The sequence below is a fragment of the Dama dama genome, chromosome X, assembly GCF_033118175.1.
Source record: "Dama dama isolate Ldn47 chromosome X, ASM3311817v1, whole genome shotgun sequence".
Lineage (NCBI taxonomy): Eukaryota > Metazoa > Chordata > Mammalia > Artiodactyla > Cervidae > Dama > Dama dama.
Window position 1 is genome coordinate 93,989,842 of NC_083714.1, and position 22,160 is coordinate 94,012,001.

The 22,160-nt window shown below is 39.0% G+C and overlaps 1 protein-coding gene across 2 annotated transcripts in view; it reads left to right on the forward strand.

Moving 5' to 3' along the window:
- Window positions 1-22,160, forward strand: part of OPHN1 (oligophrenin 1) — a 750,938-nt gene that overhangs the window by 724,302 nt on the left and 4,476 nt on the right. Inside the window, exon 25 of one of the 2 annotated variants that reach the window (XM_061136931.1) lies at window positions 18,916-20,851. The exons of the other annotated variant lie outside the window; for it this stretch is intronic. The gene's annotated coding sequence lies outside the window, so the exon portion shown is untranslated. Of the gene's footprint in view, window positions 1-18,915; window positions 20,852-22,160 lie in introns of those variants that run through there. 2 annotated transcript variants of the gene reach the window in all.

Consider the following 22,160-nt stretch of genomic DNA (forward strand, 5'->3'; position numbering starts at 1 on the left):
AATAAAGTTAAATATAAACCTATTATTTTTAAACTATTAATATGACAACATTTAATATACTCCTCTTCTTATTTTTTCTGCACTTGATAAAATATTCAGATAAATATTAATATGTCTCACTATTATTATATATTTTTTATTTTCCCTTATATATCTTCTGATTTTTGCTTTATATATCTTTGTTGTTAGGCGTCTAATGTTTTGTGATGTCTATATTCTTTGTGAATTGTAACTTTTGTCATTAAAGATATTTATCTTTATTTCATTTAAAATAAATAAATATAAAAGAAAAAAGAGGAGGAGAAGGAGGAGGGGTAGAAAAAATGGGTTGGGAAAATAAGATTACAGATCAGTAAAATTCATGAATATAGATCCAAACATCCTTAAGAAAATATTAGCAAGTCAAGTCAAACAATATACATAAAAGCAATACACAGTGACCATGTGGGACTTATTCCAGAAATGCAAGGTTGGTTTTGCATTTGAAAATTAAGTGTAATTCACCATATTGGCAGATTAATGAGAAATGAACAAATATCATTTTAATACGTGCAGAAATACTATTTGACAGAATTCAAGGCTGTTTCATGATTAAAATCCGTCTGAAGCTGAAACTCATACTTTGGCCACCTGATGCAAAGAGCTGACACATTGGTAAAGACCCTGATGTGGGGAAAAATTGAGGGCAGAAAGAAAAGGGGCAACAGAGGATGAGATGATTGGATGGCATCATCAACTCAATGGACACGAGTTTCAGCAAACACCAGAAGATAGTGAAGGACAAGGAAGCCTGGCGTGCTGCAGTTCATGAGGTCACAAAGAGTCAGACATGACTTAGCAAGTGAAAAACAATTCATGATTAAAATCCCTCAAGAAAATAAGAATAGGTATAACTTCTCCAATATGAGGAAACAGTGAGTAAAACTACAGCTTAAATTATTTATAATGATTAAATATTGAGGACTTCCCTCTTAATATCAGAAAAATAAAACAATTCCTACCCTCACCACTTCTATTCAAGATTGTACTGGCGATCCTACTCATCATAATAGTGAAGTGGACAAAAAGGCATAAACTTTAGAAAGGAACAAGTAAATCTCACATTTTTATATAATCATGTTAAACATTTTGAAAATGAATTATTGAAAAAAACAAAATAGCACTAAAACCACAGTACACTTAGGATTAAACACTTACTAAAACTGTGCTATGTTGCTGAGATTAATAAATGAAGGACTAAATAAATGTGTAGATACATTATACTTATGAACTGAAGGCCTCAATATTATTAATATGTCGTCTTGCTAAACTGTTTTACAGATTCAACATAATTTAAATAGGAATTTTAGCACATTTTTGAAATAATTGGCAAGATGATTCTAAAATTTCTATGGCAATGCAAATACAAGAATGATTTTTTTAAAATATGGGATATAATTGCTTTACAAGTTGTGTTACTTTCTGCTGTACAACAAAATTAATCAGCTGTATGTGTACATATATCCTCTCCCTCTTGAACTTCCCTCTCACCCTACCCCAGTTCCACCCATCTAGGTCAATACAGAGCACTGAGGCTTTCTGTACTATACAGCATTTGCTCTAGCTGTCTCTTTTACACATAGCAGTGCACATATGTCAGTCCCAATCTCCCAATTCATCCCACGCTCTTCCTCCACCATGTCCACATGTCCATTTATGCCAGTGTCTCTCTTCCTGCCCTGCACATAGGTTCATCTGTACCATTTTTCTAGATTCCATATATATGTGTTAACATATGATATTTGTTTTTCTCTTTTTGATTTATTTCACAATGTACAACAGACTTTAGGTCCATCCACGTCTCTACATATGACCCAATTTTGTCCCTTTTTATGTCCGAGCAATATTCCATTATATATGTACCATATCTTTATCTATTCCTCTGTTGATGGACATTTAAGGTTGTTTCCTTGTCCTGGCTATTATAAATAGTGCTGCTATGAACATTGGGGTGTATGTATCATTTAAATTTATGGTTTTCTCAGTAGTGGGGTTGCTGGGTTATATGGTAGTTCTATTTTTAGTTGTTTCTTTTTTTTTTTTTTTTAAACTCTATACTGCTCTCCATGCTGGCTATTTCAATTTATACTCCCACCAATATTACAAGAGGGTTCCCTTTTCTCCATACTCTCTCCAGCATTTATTGTTTGTAGATTATTTGATGATGGCCACTCTGATCGTTGTGAGGTGATATCTCACTGTAGCTGTTATTTGAGTTTCTTTAATAATGAGTGATGCTGAGCATCTTTTCATGTATTTGTTGGATATTTATATATCTTCTTAGGAGATGTGTCTATTTAGGTCTTCCACCCAATTTTTTATTGGGTTGCTTATTTTTTTGATTCAAGCTACATGAGCTGTTGTATATTTTGGAGATTAATCCCTCATCAGATGCCTTATTTGCAAATATTTTATCCCATTCTGAGGGTTGTCTATATTTTATGTTTATGGTTTTCTTTTCTGTGCAAAATATTTTAAATTTAATTAGGTCTTATTTATTTATATTTTCTTTTATATTCATTAAATATGAATATCTACTCATTAATCTGGGAGGTGGGTAAAAAAAAAATTCTTGTGATTTATGTCAAAGAGTAATCTGCCTATGTTTTCCTCTGAGTTTATAGTGTCTGACCTTAAATATAGGTCTTTAATCCATTTTGAATTTATTTTTGTGTATGGTGTTATACTGCTGCTGCTGCTTAGTTGCTGCAGTCGTGTCCAACTCTGTGTGACCCCATAGACGGAAGCCCACCAGGCTCCCCCATTCCTGGGATTCTCCAGGCAAGATCACTGGAGTGGGTTGCCATTTCCTTCTCCAATGCATGAAAGTGAAAAGTGAAAGTGAAGTCACTCAGTCGTGTCCGACTTGTAGCGACCCCACAGACTGCAGCCTACCAGGCCCCTCCGTCCATGGGATTTTCCAGGCAAGAGTACTGGAGTGGGGTGCTATTGCCTTCTCCGGTATGGTATTATAGAGTATTATAATTTCATTCTTTTACAGTAGCTGTCCAGTTTTCCCAGCACCACTTATTGAAGAGACTGTCTTTTCTCCACTGTATATTAGAGCCCCCTTTGATGTAAATTAGGTGACCATAGGTTTATGGGTTTATCCCTGGGCTTTCTATCCTGTTCTGTTGATCTATGTTTCTGTTTATGTGCCAGTACAATACTGTCTTGATGATTACCTTTGTAGCTTATTCTGAAGTAGGGAGTCTGATTCCTTCACTTCCATGTCTCTTAAGATTTCTTTGCCCTGCGTGGGAAAACCATCTAAAGGTTGGCATCTGCAATATCTGTTCATGTTTACCGATCCTGGACTTCATTACTGACTCGCTCAGGTTTGTCTTAAGTCGGAGATTCTGTCAGCAACCAAGACCTTCTGTTCAATGATGGGTTTTACTTCCAATTCCAGGGCTTTTGTCTGTGTAATCTGCAGTGTTCAATACGTTGCTCCATTAAAAGCTCTGCCTATTGTAATTTTATTTCAACAATCATTTATTAAAAGCTCTGCCTATTATAATTTCAATAATCATAACATTGGTTTTAAATGTTAATAAAACAGTATACCTAAAAAAAAATTTCTTTGGTTATTCAGGGTCTTTTGTGTTTCCATACAAATTGCAGTTGTTTTTTTGTTCTAATCTGTGAAACCTGCCATCGGTAATTTGACAGGAATTGCACTGAATTTGTAGATTGCTTCTTGGTGGCTTCCCAGGTGACAATAGTGGTAAAAACAAACAAACAAGCAAAAAAACCCGCCTGCTATTTCAGAAAACATAAGAGACAGAGATTCAATCCCTGGGTCAGGAAGATTCCCTGGAGGAGGGCATGGCAACCCACTCCAGTAGTCTTGCCTGGAGAATCCCATGGACAGAAGAGCCTGGCGGGCTAAAGTCCATAGGGTCACAAAGAGTCAGATACAAATGAAACGACTTAGCGCACATGCACAAATTGTAAAAATTTTTGTCCTAAGTCTGTGAAAAAATGCCATTGGTAATTTGATAGTGATTGCATTGAATTTGTAGACTGCTTCGGGTAGTATTGTAATTTTTACCATATTGATTCTTCCTATCCAAGAATATTGTATATCTCTCCATATCTTTGTGTCATCTTTGATTTCTTTCATCAGTGTCTTACAGTTTTCTGAGTACAGGTCTTCTATCTGCTTAAGTAGGTTTTGTTGTTATTGTTCAGTAGCTAGGTCATGTCCGACTTTTTGTGACCCCATGGACTCCAGCATGCTGGGCTCCTCTGTCCTTCACTATCTCCTGAAGTTTGCTCAGATTTCTGTTCATTGAGTCGGTGATGCTATCTAAGCATCTCATCTTCTGCTGCTCTCTTCTCCTTTTGCTTTCAATCTTTTCCAGCATCAGGGTCTTCTCCAATGAGTTGGCTCTTTGCATCAGATAACCAAAGTATTGGAGAGTCAGCTTCAGCATCAGTCCTTCCAATGAATATTCAAGACTGATTTCCTTTAGGGTTGATTGGTTTGATCTCCTTGCAGTCCAAGAGACTCTCAAGAGTCTTCTCCAGCGCCAGAGTTCAAAAGCATCAATTCTTCAGTGTCAGCTTTCTTTATGGCCCAACTCACACACCCATACCTGACTACTGGAGAAAACCATAGTTTTGGCTATATGGACCTTTGTGGGCATTTTAATATACTGTCTAGGTTGGTCATAGCTTTTCTTCCAAGGAGCAAGCATCTTTTAATTTTATGGCTCTATCCACCTGGTAAAGGTGTCAACCCAAACCAGTAGTTTTTGATGTCCCTTAGCTTTTGGCATATGAGTGAAGTCTATCTGCCAGTCCTCTCCAGGATATCTTCCTGTACACTGTAAGCCTGGGAGAACTGAGTGGTTGTTATGGGGATTATTCTTTTGACAGCCTTTTCATCCTTTAACAATCTGGCTTATAAAAACAAGACTAATCAAAACTTATTAATCCTTTTCCCTTGAAAAGACTCTTAGAAGTTGGTAAGTATTTTCAATTACCAAATGGAAAGTTTGGTGTAGAGTTTTAAGAATTTTCCATTGGGTGCTAGAGGGTAACACAAGTTTGTCCTCTTCTGTTTGAAGTCATTCAGAGGGGAGTAGATAATCTTCACAAGAAAAAGAGTATTGAAGTTCCTCAGGAGAATATTTGAGTTTTATGTCAGTGGGGATCGTATCACAGAGGAGGGAAGCCTGAGTATTAAAAGAGTGGGTGGCTGCCTTTTTTGCTTGTCAGTTGGCTCTCTTATTTCCCTCCATTATGTCGGAATCATCCCTTTGATGGCCCCGGCAGTTTATTACTGCCACTTCTTTAGGTAGCTTAAGTGCATCTAAGAGGTGCATAATTTCTTGGTAGTATTTAATGGCGCTGACATTTAAGGTTGTAAAGTTTCTTTACTTTCAGATGGCAGCATGAGCATGATGGATTAAGTAAGCATATTTAGAGTCAGTATAGGTGTTCACTCTCTTGTCAGTCCCCAGCTCTAAGGCTCGGCTTAAAGCAATCAATTGAACTAACTGAACACTAGTTCCAGGGGGTCAGGGATTACTTTCTAAAATTTTAGGTAATGTGACCACTGCAAATCCTGCCTTCAGTGCAGTTCAGTTCAGTTCAGTCACTCAGTCGTGTCAGACTCTTTGTGACCTCATGAATCGCAGCACGCCAGGCCTCCTTGTCCATCACCAACTCCCGGAGTTTACTCAAACTCATGCCCATCAAGTCGGTGATGCCATCCAGCCATCTCATCCTCTGTCGTACCGTTCTTCTCCTGCCCCCAATCCCTCCCAGCATCAGGGTCTTTTCCAATCAGTCAGCTCTTCGCATGAGGTGGCCAAAGTATTGGAGTTTCAGCTTCAGCATCAGTCTTTCCAATGAACACCCAGGACTGATCTCCTTTAATATGGACTGGTTGGATCTCCTTGCAGTCCAAGGGACTCTCAAGAGTCTTCTCCAACACCACAGTTCAAAAGTGTCAATTCTTCGGCACTCAGCTTTCTTCACAGTCCAACTCTCACATCCATACATGACCATTGGGAAAACTATAGCCTTGACTAGACAGACTTTTGTTGGCAAAGTAATGTCTCTGCTTTTAAATATGCTGTCTAGGTTGGTCATAACTTTCCTTCCAAGGAGTAAGTGTCTTTTAATTTCATGGCAGCAATCACCATCTGCAGTGATTCTGGAGCCCAAAAAATAAAGTCTGTCAGTGTTTCCACTGTTTCCCCATCTACTTGCCATGAAGTGATGGGACCAGATGCCATGATCTTAGTTTTCTGAATGTTGAGCTTTAAGCCAACTTTTTCACTCTCCTCTTTCACTTTCATCAAGAGTCTTTTTGGTTCCTCTTCACTTTCTGCCATAAGGGTGGTGTCATCGACATATCTGAGGTCATTGATATTTATCCCGGCAATCTTGATTCTAGCTTGTGCTTCTTCCAACCCAGGGTTTCTCATGATGTACTCTGCGTATAAGTTAAATAAACAGGGTGACAATATACAGCCTTGATGTACTCCTTTTCCTATTGGGAACCAGGCTATTGTTCCATGTCCAGTTCTAACTGCTGCTTCCTGACCTGCATATAGGTTTCTCAAGAGACAGATCAGGTGGTCTTGTATTCCCATCTCTTTCAGAATTTTCCACAGTTTATTGTAATCCACATAGTCAAAGACTTTGGCATAGTCAATAAAGCAGAAATAGATGTTTTTCTGGAACTTTCTTGCTTTTTTCAATGATCCAGTGGATATTGGCAATTTGATCTCTGATTCCTCTGCCTTTTTTAAAGCCAGCTTGAATATCTGGAAGTTCACGGTTCACGTACTGCTGAAGCCTGGCTTGGAGAATTTAAGAATTACTCTACTATCGTGTGAGATGCGTGCAATTGTGCAGTAGTTTGAGCATTCTTTAGCATTGTCTTTCTTTGGGATTGGAATGAAAATGGAACTTTTCCAGTCCTATGGCCACTGCTGAGTTTTCCAAATTTGCTGGCATATTGAGTGCAGCACTTTCACAGCATCAGCTTTCAGGATTTGAAATAGCTCAACTGGAATTCCATCACCTCTACTAGCTTTGTTTATAGTGATGCTTCCTAAGGCCCACTTGGCTTCACATTCCAGGATGTCTGGCTCTAGGTGAGTGATCACCATCGTGATTGTCTGGGTCATGAAGATCTTTTTTTGAACAGTTTTTATGTGTATTCTTGCCTCCTCTTCTTAATATCTTCTGCTTCTTTTAGGTCCATAACATTTTTGTCCTTTATCGAGCCCATCTTTGCTTGAAATGTTCCCTTGGTATATCTAATTTTCTTGAAGAGATCTCTAGTCTTCCCCATTCTGTTGTTTTCCTCTATTTCTTTGCATTAGTTGCTGAGGAAGGCTTTCTTATCTCTCCTTGCTATTCTGTGTAACTCTGCATTCAAATGGGAATAACTTTCCTTTTCTCCTTTCCTTTTTGCTTCTCTTCTTTTCACAGCCATTTGTAAGCCCTCCTCAGACAGCGATTTTGGTTTTTTCCATTTCTTTTCCATGGAGATGGTCTTGATCCCTGTCTCCTGTACAATGTCATGAACCTCCATCCATAGTTCAGCAGGCAGTCTGTCTAACATATCTAGTCCCTTAAATAGATTTCTCAATTCCACTGCATAGTCATAAGGGATTTGATTTATGCCATACCTGAATGGTCTAGTGGTTTTCCCTACTTTCTTCAATTTAAGTCTGAATTTGGCAATAAAGAGTTCATGATCTGAGCCACAGTAAGCTCCCAGTCCTGTTTTTGCTGACTGTATAGAGCTTCTCCATCTTTGGCTTCAAAGAATATCATCAATCTGATTTCAGTGTTGACCATCTGGGGATGTCCTTGTGTAGAGTCTTCTCTTGTGTTGTTGGAAGAGGGTGTTTGCTATGACCAGTGCATTTTCTTGGCCCAACTCTATTAGCCTTTGCCCTGCTTCATTCCATACTCCAAGGCCAAATTTGCCTGTTACTCCAGGTGTTTCTTGACTTCCTACTTTCGCATTCCAGTCCCTTATAATGAAAAGGACATCTTTTTTGGATGTTAGTTCTAAAAGGTTTTGTAGGTCTTCATAGAACCGTTCAACTTCAGCTTATTCAGCATTACTGTTTGGGGCATAGGCTTGGATTACCATGATATTGAATGGCTTGCCTTGGAAACGAACAGAGATCATTCTGTCATTTTTCAGATTGCATCCAAGTACTGCATTTCGGACTCTTTTGTTGACCATGATGGCTACTCCATTTCTTCTTAGGGATTCTTGTCCACAGTAGTAGATATAATGGTCACCTGAGTTAAATTCACCCATTCCAGTCCATTTTAGTTCACTGATTCCTAGAATGTCAATGTTGACTCTTGCCATCTCCTGTTTAACCACTTTCAATTTGCCTTGATTCATGGACCTAACATTCCCGGTTCCTATGCAGTATTGCTCTTTACAGCATCAGACCTTGCTTCTATCACCAGTCACATCCACAACTGCGTATTGTTTTTGCTTTGGCTCCATCCCTTCATTCTTTCTGGAGTTATTTCTCCACTGATCTCCAGTAGCATATTGGGCACCTATTGACCTGGGGAGTTCCTCTTTCAGTATCCTATCATTTTACCTTTTCATACTGGTCATGGGGTTCTCAAGGCAAGAATACTGAAGTGGTTTGCCATTCCATTCTCCAGTGGACCACATTCTGTCAGACCTCTCCACCATGACCCATCCATCTTGGGTGGCCCCACATGGCATGGCTTAGTTTTATTGAGTTAGACAAGGCTGTGGTCCATGTGATCAGATTGGCTATTTTCTGTGATTATGGTTTCAGTGTCTGCCCTCTGATGCCCTCTCACAATACTTACAATCTTACTTAGGTTTCTCTTAGCTTGGACGTGGGGTATCTCTTCACGGCTTCTCCAGCAAAGTGAAGCTGCTGCTCCTTACCTTGGATGAGGGATATCCCCTCATGGCCACCGCTCCTGACCTTGAATGTGGAGTAGCTCCTCTCGACCCTCCTCTGCCTGTGCAGCCGCCGCTCCTTGAGCTGCCATCTGTAAACATAGTTTCATCAGGATTTTCTGAAAGTTTATCTTTTAAGCCCTCCCTGGCTGAGTAATTTAGAGCTAGGACTTGATGGCAATTGTGTTCTGGCTTCTTATCTAATGACTCAAGAAGGAATGTTGCTGGGTTTAAAGCTGAACAAGTTTTTAGCTGAATTATGGTTCCTTCTAAGAGCAGAGATTGGTATCTGAGAAGCCGATTGTCAGATAACCGTAGCCCTACCTTAGAGTTTAAAATTCCAGAGATATCATGTGAAATATAGACTATCAGATATTGGCCTATAATTAACTTAGCAGCTTCAGGAATTAATAGAGTTACTGAGGCCATTATTCATAGACAACCTGGCCATCCTTGTGCTATGGAATCGAGCTCTTTTCTTAAAGAAGAAACAGGTTGTTGTGAGCTTCCTTTGGCCTGAGTTAGAACTCCCAGTGCTATTCCTGATCTCTCTTACAAAACTATTAAAAACATCTCCTCCAATCAGGCTGAGAGCAGGAGCCTGAAGAAAAGCCTGTTATTCTCCAGTTTCCCATTGTAATATCTTTTGCCCTGATTGTTGAATCTCTTTTAGTAACTTATATAAAGGTTGAGCCAGCTCTTCATATCTGGGAATCCAAATCCAGCAGTAGCCAGTTATGTTGAGGAAATCATGGAGTTGTCTAAGAGTATTAGGGAGAGGATGTTTTAAAATGGATTCCATTATTTCTTTGCTCCATGGGAGAGTTTGAATCCTAAATATCTGATTTCTTGTTGGCACATTTGAGCTTTGGATTTTGATATCTTGTAGCCACATCCAGCTAGATAGTTAAGAAGGTCACAAGTGGCTTGGTTACATTTTTTTCTCTGTGTCAGCACAAAGGAGACTATCATCTATATATTGAATGAGTTTGATAGATTCAGTTGCCCCCAAATCAGCTAGGTCTTTGGCTGAAGCCTGCCTGAATAAATGAGGGCTATCTCTAAATCCTTGAGACAATACTGCCCAAGTTAACTGAGTAGAGGAATCAGTTGGATCCTCAAAAGGAAGCAAAATTTGTGAACTTTGAGCTAAGGGTATGCAAAAAAAGAAGGCATCCTTCTAATCTAAAATGATAAAACAAGTGGCTGTTTCTGGGATTTGGGAGAGTAGAGTATAGGGATTAGGCATGACAGGAAGTAATGGAATTACTGCTTCCTTAATGGGGCAGAGGTCCTGAATTAGACAGGATTCCCCATTAGGCTTTTGGACTCCCAAAATAAGTGTATTACACGGGCTGTTACATTTGATTAAGAGCCCCTGCCCTTTGAGATTTTTAATCAAGGGAATGAGTCCCTGTTTTCCCTCTGACTTTAGAGGGTATTGTTTCTGGTGAGGAAAGTTATTAGGATTTTTAAGAGTTATCTGTACTGGTTGAGCTGAGATGGCTCTTCCTATCTTTCCTCCGGTTGCCCAGACTTCAGGGTTAATTTCTACTTCTGTCAGGGATAAGCATAAGTTTTCTGTAGATTCCACTTCCATATGAATGGAAGCATGAATTTTACAAAGAATACCTCTTCCTAGGATGGGGGTTGGGCTTTCTGGTATTATTAGAAAGGCATAAGAAAAAAGAATGACATCCCAGTTACAATTCAACTGCTGTGTAAAGAGTGTTGTAAATGGCTTTCCAGAAATGCCACCTATAGCAGCTGACTTAATAGAAGAAAGACCCAGATTAGAGAGGAGGGCTGAAAAAAATGGCTCATGTATTGAGTAGGAAGTTAACAGGATGGCCTCTTACAGTTAGAGTCACCCGAGGCACCTGTAGCAGTGATGAGGACAGAAGCCAAAATGGGAAGCCCTGGGCTCCATCAGTCTTGATCCTGGGTCTGAGTTTCTGAGCCCTGAAATCTACCTCCCTGGGGACAGTTACTCTTCCAGTTATCTCCTTTGCAAGTGGGGCAAGGCCATGGTGGTGGCCTCTGCTTGCCTTGGGGGCATTGTGCCTTAAAGTGTTTATCCTTGCCACAATGGAAACAAGCTCTAGGGTTTGGCTTTTGTCCTCCCACCTTTGGAGTCTTAAAGTTAAATCCCTGTAGGGCCATAAAGAGAGCTTCGGATTTTCTGTTTTATCTCCTCTCTTTTTCCCTATGCTCCTCTTGGTATCTGTTAAAGACTATTGATGTGGCAGCTCTTAGGAGGCACTCTAAATCCATATTGGGACCGAAGGCCAATTTTTGGAGTTTCCTCCAAATAATTGGAGCCAATTGAGTAATAAATTAGTCTTTAAGAATAAGTTGGCCCCATGGGGAATCTCACACACTAGCAAAGTAATGCTCAAAATTCTCCAAGCCAGGCTTCAACAGTATGTGAACCAAGAACTTCCAGATGTTCAAACTGGATTTAGAAAAGGCAGAGGAACCAGAGATCAAATTGCCAACATCCATTGGATCATAGAAAACGCAAGAGAGTTCCAGAAAAGCATCTACTTCTGCTTTATCGACTATGTCAAAGCCTTGACTGTATGGATCACAACAAACAGTGGAAAATTCTTAAAAAGATGGGGATACCAGACTGCCTTATCTGCCTCAGGAGAAATCTGTATGCAGGTCAAGAAGCAAAAGTTAGAACCAGAGATGGAACAATGGACTGGTTCCAAATTGAGAAAGGAATACGTCAATGCCATATATTGTATGCAGAATACATCAGGTGAAACACTGGGCTGGAGGAAACAGAAGCTGCAATCAAGATTGCCAGGAAAAATATCAATAACCTCAGATATGCAGATGACACCACCCTTATAGCAGAAAGTGAAGAAGAACTAAAGAGCCTCTTGATGAAAGAAGAGAGTGAAAAGTTGGCTTAAAACTCAACATTCAAAAAATGAAGATCATGGCATCCAGTCCCATCACTTCATGGCAAATAGATGGGGAAGCAATTGGAACAGTGACAGGCTTTATCTTCTTGGGCTCCAGAATCACTGCACATGGTGACTGCAGCCATGAAATTAAAAGACGCTTGCTCCTTGGAAGAAAAGCTACGACCAACCTCGGCAGCATATTAAAAAGCAGAGACATTACTTTGCCCACAAAAGGTCCATATAGTCAAAACTATGGTTTTTCCCAGTAGTAATGTATTGATGTGAGAGTTGGTCCATAAAGATTGGGCATTGAAAAATTGATGCTTTTGAACTGTGGTGTTGGAGAAGACTCTTGGGAGTCCCTTGGACTGCAAGGAGAGCAAACCAGTCAATCCTAAAGGAAATCAGTCCTGAGTATTCATTGGGAGGACTGATGCTGAAGCTCCAATACTTTTGCCATCTGATGCAAAGAACTGACTCACTGGAAAACACCCTGATACTGGGAAAGATTAAGGGTAGGAAGAGAAGGGGATGACGGAGGATGAGATGGTTGGATGGCATCACCGACTCGATGGACATGAGTTTGAGCAAGCTCCAGGAATTGTAGATGGACAGAGAAGCCTGGTGTGCTGCAGTACATGGGGTCACAAAAAGTCAGACATGACTGAGTGACTGAACTGAAGTGAACTGAACTGGGGAATCTGGGTCCAAATAAGTGTGGTTTCTCAATGACTCCCTGAGCCTTTCCAGAAAAGCTGTGCAATTTTCCTCCTTTACCTGAGTCAATCCAGATAGGTTGAGGTAGTTTAAGGACTTAGCTCACAATTTTTAAAAGCCTTAATGCAAGTAGTGAAGTGAACTCTCCTCCAGTCATCACTGTCTTTGTCGTGTGCCCAATTAGGATCAGCTATGAGCACTGCCTGGAGCCCTGTAGGTAACCAGGATGATTCACTGTCAGCTCTCCCCTGCATGTTAGCAGAATATCATTCATTTCCCCATTCTGGGCATTTTTAATTACTCTACTTCTTTCGTTGTCAGTAAGGGTACTAGTCAGGATTAGCATAACATCTTTGCATGCCATTTCAAAAGATTAGCTTAGACTCTGGAAAACCCATATAATTGTCAGGATCTTCAGTAAAGCTTCCCAGGTCTAATTTAATTTGTCTTAAATCTTGGAGAGGGAAAAGGACATGGATTCACATGCATCCGAAGTTCCCATTAGGAACTTTCCGTAATGGAAGGAGGGAAGGATATAGCCTAGAGATCACCAGAATTGGTTAGGAGCCACTGGTGTAGGAGCTGCTGCTGGTTCCAGAGGCATTGCTAGAGATTGTGGTGGCTCCTCTTGGCTAGGATTGGGCAGCCCTGGATAAGGGGGAGAGTTTGAACCCAAGGGTTTGGGATAAGTTATAGGCAACATAGAAGGAACAAGCCCACAACTCCTGCATAAGAGGGTGTTTTCTCTCAAGACAAAGAAAACCTATATATATGGGACTTCTGAATATTTTCCGTCTCCTCTACAAAGGAGGTCTATTTGGAGGATGGTATTATAATTAAGTGAGCTTTCAGGGGGTATTTTTCACCATCAGGTAGATCATATTGAGGCCATGCCTCAGTGCAGAAAAAAAATCATACACGTCTTTAACAGGGTCTGATGGTCAAACTTCTTCCAGTTCTTAAGTATACATGCCAAAGGCATCAGCTTTGGGCCAGGTAGGGGACTCAAAGAAGTTGCTTCCATCTGAAAGAGAGAAGACCAGCATCCAGCACTCTTTGTCTTTTCTCTGGTTCCTCCGATAGAGGGTATCCCCTACTTGAGGAGTGGGAGCAAAGAAGCACCAATAATGTATGCTTCCCACAACTTTGGTGTGCCCCCGGGCTTGACTACCCTTATCCAGGTGCCCTGGGCCTTTGTCCTCTTCCAGTATCTATCTTCCCTTCCACCTAGAGATAGGTAGAGTGAGAGTCTAGCTTGGTGGTCTTCCTATGCTTTTGAACATTGGGTATGCCTGAAGTGGTGTTTCCTTTAAGCAAACTATGCAGTGCACAAGGTTTGTAGCATTTACACACAATCTAAAATGATTCTACATTAAGTGAAAAATCTCATGACCTCTAAATGTTAGGAAAGAGAAATGGTAGATGTCCTGCAGTTCTCACTGAGGCAGCAGCCTAGCAGAGGTTTTGCTCAACACCTCCAGATCAGTTGGCTGGCCAATACCGAGACCTGAGGCCACTGTCTACTAACTCTGTCTGCCTTTGGAACTCATGCAGGCTTGTGAAACAAAGAGTGGCTCAAGAGACTATGCGGTTAGATTAGGTAATGAGAGGAGAATGACAGTGTTGAGCGTGAGTGTCTGTGCTTATCTTGAGTATGCATTGAGGAATCCTTGATGAGCCCACAATAGATGAGACAGGAATCTGAGCTCTTGTCCATGGAGCTGAAGAATGGAATCCATGAACGTGCAAAAACTCATTCTAGCAAACAAACATGACTTATTAAAGATGAGGCAAGTACAAAGTTCTCAGCATAGACAATGGGAGGGGGTAAAGAGTGCCCTCAAGGTGGCACTTAAAGCAGTTTTTATATCCTTCCTTAAATCACATTATTTCTAACCAATCAATTTAAGGTCAAGATACTTAACATCTTTCTGGCTTCCCTTGATTCTTGGATTAAGTTACCACCCTTTTTCATGCCCTCTGGCTATTTTACCATGGACCAGATGCATGGGCTTAAGATTAATGATCTCCAATTGTTTTTCCCTCAAGCATATGGAACATAATTTAATTACTGTTCTTCCCTGGATCTGAGTGCTGATAATTTATCAGACTAAAGACACATTCCAGGAATTCAGGACAATGGAGCAGGATATTTACTGCAAACAAGACCCAGGTTTCAGAATTCTACACTGACTGCCTAGTAATTTCTACCTCAGTGAGGCCCTGATGACCTGCACCTCCACAGGAGACACTCTGACACTAGCAGGTAGTTTTGGTTCAGTCTCCTGTGGGGTCACTACTGCTTTCCTCTGGGTCTTACTGTGTGCAATATTTTGTTTGTCCCTCCAGTCCCTCCAATACTGGAGTCTCTGTTTCCCACAGTCCTGTGGAAGTCCTGTAATCAAATTCCATTGAGTCAAATTCCCTGGGTATTCCCAGTCCCTTTGTCAGATCCCCAGGCTGGGAAGACTGACATGGTGTTCAGAACCTTCACAACAGTGGGAGAGCCTCTTTAGTATTATTATTCTCCAGCTTGTGACTCACCCACCAGAAGGGTATAGGATTTGATTTTATCATGATTGCACCCCTCCTACCATCTTGCTGCAGTTTCTTTGTCTTTGGACATGGGGTATCTGTTTTCAGTGGGTTCCAGTGTCCTCCTGGCAATGGTTGTTCAATAGCTAGTTGCAATTTTGGTATCCTTACAGGAGGAGATGAACACACATCCTTCTACTCTGCTTGAATTGCAACCTCACATCAAACATTTTTGAAAATGCTTCTTATACATGCTTCTTTATATACAAATATTTATCTTTTAGTCTTTCAAAAGTGGCATTACTTCATTGAATGGTACATACAATTTTTTTTATTTTAATGAACACTACCTGCTTTCCACAAAGCTCTGTATGAATTTATATTTTCATCAACAATATATGAGAATATTTTTCCCTTCACCTTCATCAGTATTTTATATTATCATCATTTAAAATTCTTGTCAGTTTACCTCAACATAATAAAAGCTATATATGACAAACCCACAGCAAGCATCACCCTCAATGGTGAAAAATTGAAGGCATTTCCCCTGAAATCAGGAACAAGACAAGGGTGCCCACTCTCACCACTACTATTCAACATAGTGTTGGAAGTTCTGGCCACAGCAATCAGAGCAGAAAAAGAAGTAAAGGGAATCCAGAAAGGAAAAGAAGAAGTAAAACTCTCACTGTTTGCAGATGACATGATCCTCTACATAGAAAACCCTAAAGACTCTACCAGAAAATTACTAGAACTAATCAATGAATATAGTAAAGTTGCAGGATATAAAATTAACACACAGAAATCCCTTGCATTCCTATATACTAACAATGAAAAAACAGACAGAGAAATTAAGGAAACAATACCATTCACCATTGCAACAAAAAGAATAAAATACTTAGGAGTATATCTACTTAAAGAAACAAAGGACCTATACATAGAAAACTATAAAACACTGATGAAAGAAATCAAAGAGGACACAAACAGATGGAGAAACATACCGTGTTCATGGATTGGAAGAATCAATATTGTCAAAATGGCTATTCTACCCAAAGCAGTCTATAGATTCAATGCAATCCCTATCAAGCTACCAACGGTATTTTTCACAGAACTAGACCAAAGAATTTCACAATTTGTATGGAAATACAAAAAACCTCGAATGGCCAAAGTAATCTTGAGAAAGAAGAATGGAACTGGAGGAATCAACCTGCCTGACTTCAGGCTCTACTACAAAGCCACAGTCATCAAGACAGTATGGTACTGGCACAAAGACAGAAATATAGATCAATGGAACAGAATAGAAAGCCCAGAGATAAATCCACGAACCTATGGACACCTTATCTTTGACAAAGGAGGCAAGGATATACAATGGAAAAAAGACAACCTCTTTAACAAGTGGTGCTGGGAAAACTGGTCAACCACTTGTAAAAGAATGAAACTAGAACACTTTCTAACACCATACACAAAAATAAACTCAAAATGGATTAAAGATCTAAATGTAAGACCAGAAACTATAAAACTCCTAGAGGAGAACATAGGCAAAACACTCTCCGATATAAATCACAGCAAGATCCTCTATGACCCACCTCCCAGAATATTGGAAATAAAAGCAAAACTAAACAAATGGGACCTAATGAAACTTAAAAGCTTTTGCACTACAAAGGAAACTATAAGTAAGGTGAAAAGACAGCCCTCAGATTGGGAGAAAATAATAGCAAATGAAGAAACAGACAAAGGATTAATCTCAAAAATATACAAGCAACTCCTGCAGCTCAATTCCAGAAAAATAAATGACCCAATCAAAAAATGGGCCAAAGAGCTAAACAGACATTTCTCCAAAGAAGACAGACAGATGGCTAACAAACACATGAAAAGATGCTCAACATCACTCATTATTAGAGAAATGCAAATCAAAACCACAATGAGGTACCATTACACACCAGTCAGGATGGCTGCTATCCAAAAGTCTACAAGCAATAAATGCTGGAGAGGGTGTGGAGAAAAGGGAACCCTCTTACACTGTTGGTGGGAATGCAAACTAGTACAGCCGCTATGGAAAACAGTGTGGAGATTTCTTAAAAAACTGGAAATAGAACTGCCATATGACCCAGCAATCCCACTTCTGGGCATACACACTGAGGAAACCAGATCTGAAAGAGACACGTGCACCCCAATGTTCATTACAGCACTGTTTATAATAGCCAGGACCTGGAAGCAACCTAGATGCCCATCAGCAGATGAATGGATAAGGAAGCTGTGGTACATATACACCATGGAATATTACTCAGCCGTTAAAAAGAATTCATTTGAACCAGTCCTAATGAGATGGATGAAGCTGGAGCCCATTATACAGAGTGAAGTAAGCCAGAAAGATAAAGAACATTACAGCATACTGACACATGTATATGGAATTTAGAAAGGTGATAACGATAACCCTATATGCAGAACAGAAAAAGAGACACAGAAATACAGAACAGACTTTTGAACTCTGTGGGAGAATGTGAGGGTGGGATATTTCAAAAGAACAGCGTGTATACTATCTATGGTGAAACAGATCACCAGCCCAGGTGGGATGCACGAGACAAGTGCTCGGGCCTGGTGCACTGGGAAGACCCAGAGGAATCGGGTGGAGAGGGAGGTGGGAGCAGGGATCGGGATGGGGAATACATGTAAATCCATGGCTGATTCATATCAATGTATGACAAAACCCACTGGGAAAAAAAAATAATAATAATAAAAATAAATAAAAAAAATAAATAAAATTCTTGTCAGTTTGATGGGTGAACAGATCTCATTTTAATTAGATTAGAATCGCCAATATTATAAGTGATCTTTGAGCATCATTTAATTTGTTTTTTAGCCTTTTGGATTCCCTATTATGTGAATTGCTTTTCTTATTTCTCCATTTTGAATTGAATTGTTTCTCTTTTCTGTCTTGGTTTGTAAGTGTTCTTTTTATATTCCAGATATTAGTTCCATGAAAATAATTTTCTAATTCTATTAGTTTTATTTTATATTTGCATTTTGTTTTAGAAAGTTTTTGCATTTTGATGTCAACTTTATAAATCTCTTCCTTTAAAATTTGGATTTTTAAACTTATATAACAATTTAATACTCCAAATTTACAAATAGTTGCTAAAATTAATAACTGTTTTCCACATTTAACTCTTTAATTAATTTGAAATCATTTACTTTTGTAAATAGTACCAGATGGGGATTTCTTTCTTTTTTCTAATAATATGACCAATTGTTTACAATCTATTTAGTAAATTCAACCGTTCTTTCAACACTAATGTAAAATACCATCTTTGTCACATATCAGTTCACATCTTTATCTATGTTTATGGCTATAAATCTATAATCTGTTCCTGGACTCCATTTTCTTCTATTGATTTGTCTGTTCTTGTGCTGATTATACTTTTTCAATAATTAAACCTTCATAACATGTTTTGATATCTGATGGGGAAAATTTTAACGTTACTTTTATTTTCAAAAATATTTTACATATATAGGGGCATTTCTTCTTCAGAACAAATTTTAAAAGGAGATTATTAATTTCTACTTAAATAAGACATATTAGATTTTATTGAGATCTCTTTAAATGTACAGAACAATTTTGAGAGAATCATCATCTCTTTAATATTTTCTTTCTGTCTTTGAAATGGACATGTCTCTCTACTTATTTGTGATTTTTATATTGCTAAGTAATGTTTTATTGGTTTTTATTTCATATACGTCTTACACATTTCTTGTTATGTTTATTCCTAGATTGGAGAAGGAAATGGCAACCCACTCCAGTACCCTTGCCTAGAAAATCCCATGGACAGAGGAGCCTGGTATGCTACAGTCCATGGGGTCACAAAGAGTCAGACATGACCAAGTGAATTCACTCACTCATTCACTTTATTCCTAGATATTTTGTAGTTCTGGTTGGAATGATAATCATTATATTTTTGTCTGTGACATTTCCTAATTGATAACTACCAATGTATATTTATTTTGTGTCTGAGCTCTGTTATTACACAGTGGCTGATCGGGTCTATGTTACTCAATTTCTTATGTCCTCACATACGCCTCACATACTTGGGTGAGTGATGTTCTATTATCAACTGGCAGGCCAAAATCCTGACTGAGCTCCTTTTAGCCCTCTTCTTTTGTTGGCTGAATTCAGTTCTCTTTCTTGTGTAAATTAAACTAAATTTTGGTTTATTCTGAGAATGATCAATGGCCAATAATATCCTCTTTATACCCTCATTCATTTAGCATTTTGCTTTCACTGGATCCTTTTAGATCCCAATGCCTATTGTATTTAATGGAAGTTCACTGTCTTGGATTGTTCAATACTGGTCTTTTTCTGGGAAGTAGATATGGCCACTGCTTCTATGGTGTTAGGTTCTCTGTCTCATCCTTACCTGCAATACTCTTAGCTCATTCCATCATGCTGTATGTCTAAAGTTCTTGACACAAAATAGATGCTCTGGAAATGTTAATTCTATTTATGCTAAAAATAAAGTAAAATATAATCCTAAAGGACACTCAAATATCCAAATGAAGCAGATTCCCAAGTTTCCTGTCTTATCAGACCTCTACATTATGTGAAGAGCAGTAGTGGGATTCTCTAACCCCTTGGGGGAGTCCAAAGTTTCTCCTATTCTCCTCTCTCTTTTTTTAACCAAAGAGACAACAACAAAACAGATTCATTTAAGGTATAAAAATGAGGTCACTGGATTCATGAAATCAAGCATTAAACAGAGGCTTTTTCTTTGGGCTCACTGTTCAGGGGCGCCACTAGCAATTATGGCAATTAGATCCAGAAAACCATGATCTCTGTAAAATTCTGAGGGCTTTTTGAGGAAGGAGGGCATAGGGAAAGCTGCTTAGCCCTGTATCTGGTCCCTGACAGCCCAACCTGATTCACCCTGATCTTAGTGATAGGAAACAACCTTGGGGTTTTGGTCTAGACCCCTGACATGGAATAAAAAACTCTATGTTGGCTTAGAGTGTCAGTTTGTCATTTAAGCGTTATGTTCTTTGTGGATTTAGTATGATGGTCTGCAGCTGGTAAATCAGAGTTTCAGGGTCCTAGCCAACATCTCTTCCCATAAGAGACACAACTAGAGTCAGAGCCAGTATCTCTTCTAATTGTTGGCAGATGTGAGCAGACATTCATTTTATTTTAGTGTTTAACTTGAAGTTCTGAAATGTGAAATGTGTTCACTGTAGCTTGGAAAGTGTAACAGATATCGAGAACTCAGTTCTTCAGATCCTAGTCCAGTTCATAATATGTTTCCCAACCTCACACTTGCTCTAACCTTTGTTTCTCCACTGCCCATGGACAGACATTCAAGATGTTGCCTGGATCTCTCAATAAATTCTATTCCAGGCCTCTCCATTACTGTACTCCATATGTCCAGTAACCCTTCCATTGCTAACTGCAGGATATTTTGGAATCTATTGATCATTTGGGTCATCACCTGTTGCTATTCTCTGTATTTCCTGGGTATCATGTACTCTGAAGAATTAGATTTTCTGTTAGTACTTGAAACAGAGAGGGAGAAAAAAAAAAGAATAGACTGAGAGTTAGATCGACCTCAGTTTAATTATTTGTTCTGTTAGTTCAAAAATACATATTTTATGATTTAGGGATATATTTACTATATGGGAAATTTTTTAAGAACAGAAATTGCAGGAAAAATAGAACAAACGTCTCTATTAATCATGCAGAATTGGCAATTAAAATTTAAATAAATAATGCTGCTATTTTCCATTTTATCATATTTGTTTCAAGTATTTTTAATCTAAGTACATTATTATAGGTAAAGCTAAATCTCCCTTTTTTTCCTATCCTCATTCCCATTTCACTCTTTTTTTCCCTCTAAGCAGTTGTGATCATTAATTTAATGTATGCTTTCCTCTTTTTTACATATTCCTATATCCATGAACAATATATAGTAATGTTCTGTGTGTGCTTTAAAAATGCACATCAGTAGTATTATTTAATATTATATTATAGGGATCAATTGATATTTGTAAGTTTCTATGTTGACTGGTTATATGTTTTTACAAACATATAATGCATTACTTTTTCCATATAGTCTATCATGTACATATGCTGTTGTTCAGTCATTCGGTAGTGTCTGACTCTTTGTGACCCCATGGTCTGCAGCACGCCAGGTTTCCCTGTCCTTCACCATCTCCCAGAGCTTGCTCAAACTCATGTCGATTGAGTTGGTGATGCCATCCAACCATCTTGTCCTCTGTCGTCCCTTTCTCTTCCTGCCTTCAATCTTTCCCAACATCAGGGTCTTTTTCTAATAAGTTGGTTCTTTGCATCAAGTGGCCAAAGTATTGGTGCTTCAGCTTCAGCATCAGTCCTTCCAATGAAGATTCAGGACTGATTTCCTTTAGGATTGACTGGTTTGATCTACTTGCAGTCCAAGGGACTCTCAAGAGTCTTCTCCAACACCACATTTCAAAAGCACCAATTCTTCAATTGAGGAAAGAAAGCGCAGCCTTCTTTGTGGTCCAAATCTCACATCCATAAATGACTACTGGAAAAACCATAGCTTTGACTATATGGACCTTTGTCGGCGAAGTAATGTCTCTGCTTTTTAATAAGCTGTCTAGGTTGGTCATAGCTTTTCTTCCAAGGAGCAAGTGTCTTTTAATTTCGTGACCGCAGTCACCATCTCCAGTGATTATGGAGAAAAAGAAAATAGAGTTTCTAACTGTTTCCATCGTTTCCCCATCAATAGATGAAGTGATGCCATGAAGTGATGGGACTGGATGCCATTAGTTTTTTGAATGTTGAGTTTTAAGCCAGTTTTTTCACTCTCCTCTTTCACTTTCATCAAGAGGCTCTTTAGTTCTTCGCTTTCTTCCATAAGGGTGGTGTCATCTGCATATCTGAGGTTATTGATCTCTCTCCCAGCAATCTTGATTCCAGCTTTTGCTTCATCCAGCCTGACATTTCACATGATATACTCTGCATAGAAGTCAAATAAACAGGGTGA